Here is a 2,780-nt window from a genome sequence, read left to right as displayed (position 1 = left end):
CATGCACGAGGACCTCTCTTTACCTCTTGGGAGATATTTTTTCTGTAATGTATTACAAGTCAACCACAAGTTGTCCCATGCAAAACAATTATTTTGCAGAATCTGCCCTCTAACTTGTATCTCTGCAGTTTCTTTTGGCACATGTTTTTTTTGCCTACCATTAAGTCATCCTGGCATTTTCTGAGATTACTGGGAGAGGGCACCATCAGCAGAAGGTCAGCCATATCCAGAGGGCTTGGGTTTGGGAAACTTGTCTCAGACAGTGATCTCGAAAGGCAAGTTGCTAAGTTGTGGGGATCTCTTTTGGTGACATAGAACCTTCAGTTTATTCTTGTGATTAGATCCTTATGAAGGATCTACCACATGCCCGTGAATATCTGGAAAGAATCCCGATTTCAGTAAAACACATGAAAGTCAAAACATCGATCACTCAGAGCAGTGGGGATCTCTTTTGGTGACATAGATCCTTCAGTTTATTCTTGTGATTAGATCCTTATGAAGGATCTACCACATGCCCATGAATATTTGGAAAGAATCCCAATTTCAGTAAAACAAACAGAAGTCAAAACATCGGTCACTCAGAGCAGTTTTGCAGCAGCTCAGCTACATTCACAGACACAGGCACCAGCGCTCAGAGCACATGAAACCTAGGAAAGCTGGTTATAAGAGCTAAAGACTGTGATGTGATTGTGGCATTGCCTTTACTGTGAGCGTTTGCTATGAAGGGGAACAATTTGCTCTGAGGTGACTGAAGCTGCACAGGCTGTAATGGTGACTGCATCCTAAGAAATCTCAGTGAGGGCTTCTGAGTCCCTGTTCTTCCCCTGGAACTGGGACTATTGCTCCCTGAGGTGCTTCCCCACATGGGGAACACCAGGGAGCCAGAGGCAGTTCCTGTGCATTGAGCATCTGGCTGTTCAGGGTGTGAAGAAGCAGTGAAAGGCTGATAGCTGCAGCAGGGAGGCATGCAGCTTTTTTTGAAATACCATGAGCTTTCCTTCACTGCAGAAGCTATGCAAGAACCTTCCTTTATGGGGAGATTGACTTCAGACCTGTAGGACTGCAGATAGGTGAGGGGGAAACCATAGCACCGAGCCAGCCAGCACACGTTACTGGACTGGCACAACGATCGCTGCTCCCGGAGAGGCAGCGGGGATCAGAGCCTGTGCTGTAAAAAATGGAGAACGGTGGCCTCAGCATCAACAACTTCTAAAAAAGATTTCTAATACATGTTTTTGTGATCCACAAACCAGCAAAGGTTTATGGATCTAAGTGTACCAAAAAGCTCACTGAAAGGAACACCTAATCAATGCTTTATTCAAGATCTTTTTCCCAGAGAGAGTTTACTGAATGTCAGTACTGTATGTGACACCTCCTTTCTTCACAAATCACGTGAGGAGCAGAGAACCTCAGGGATGTTTTACAGAGCTGCTACTGAGCAGTCACATCCTGCACAGAAATATATCACCAGGGCCTTTGGTGGTGAGGTTCATAGGGTTTTTCCTGGTGTCCAGTATTTCCCTATGTCAGCAGGACTGCAATGGTTTACGGGCACTCTTTCAACAGCTTGATACTCCTCCAAGAAACACTGCTAACAAATGTGTCATGGACCAGAAATCTAGTCTTAGTCAAGTCATCAGAGCAAACTGCTTTTGGGCACCCTGCACCTCGGGGAGCAGCAGGCCCCAGCTGCTCCATCAGGTGGAGGAGCCGCAGCCAGCACAGCAAGGCGGGCAGAGCAGTGGCCCCTTTGACAACTGCCCCGTCCCTGCTGGCCCTCAGCCCCTGCAGCCAAACCCAGGGGCCTGACGCTGTGGCTTGTTCCACATTTTTAAATACTCGCTCGCAGGCTGGAGGTGTGACTGTACCACAATACACTGTTTCTTTGTGATGGTTTTAGGTTTGCTACAGCTATTGCTGTTTGTTGCCAAACACTGTCAGAAAAAAGCATAAAGCAGGTGGAATTCCCTTCAGATAACGGTGGTTCCCACACCCGACCACCAGAAAGCCGTCGCAGATTCACCTGCATGTCTGATTTCCACAAAACCCTACAGCCATGCAACCTGTTGGTGCCACCCGTGGAAACAAAGCCGAGCCCAGCAGAACTGCCACAACTGATACACGAACTGGCCTCCCCATGAGGAGAAAAGGTGAACGCAGATGCCACCAGCGGTGCCACCGCAGCTCGGGAACGCCACTTGTCGAGATCCAGGGGCACTTCCAGGCCGCCGGCCCCCGCGGCGTTGCAGGGGGGCGGGCGGGCAGCGGCGCGGCCGGTGTCGGGAGCACGGCACGCCCGGGCGGCGGCACGTCCTCAGTGCCCCGTACCCGCCTGAGCTTTGCTGGGCACCAAGGCTTATCTTCTGGCCTTGCCGTTGCTTTCCTTCTCCCTCACTGTGTTAGCTCGCCTCAGAGAGGAAGGGCCGGATTCAGGCGCCTCGGAAGAGCAAGGCCAGCGCTTTCCTCTGGGGGAGGGCGGCTAGTGCCGCCGCCCGCTGCCAGGAGGCAGCCGCTCGGGCATTCCTCCCCGGAGACACGCCAACAAGCAGCGCTGCTAAAATTAACGCTTTACGGACACCCGGGTTTAATACAAGCTTGGGAAATGGAAGCGGGGCTGTGGGGGTTGGTTTTTATTCCGCCTCAGCGCGCAGCGAGCGACCCCGCTCCCGAAGGCCCGCGGCCGCTGCCGCCCGAGGCGGGACCCAGCAGCGGGCGGCCCCTTCCCGCACCCCGCCGCCGGGCCGGTGCCAGGGGCCGCCCCTCGCTCCCCGCGGCGCCGC

The sequence above is a fragment of the Falco cherrug genome, chromosome 1 (genome assembly GCF_023634085.1).
Source record: "Falco cherrug isolate bFalChe1 chromosome 1, bFalChe1.pri, whole genome shotgun sequence".
NCBI classification, from domain to species: domain Eukaryota; kingdom Metazoa; phylum Chordata; class Aves; order Falconiformes; family Falconidae; genus Falco; species Falco cherrug.
This window is presented reverse-complemented; position numbering follows the sequence as displayed.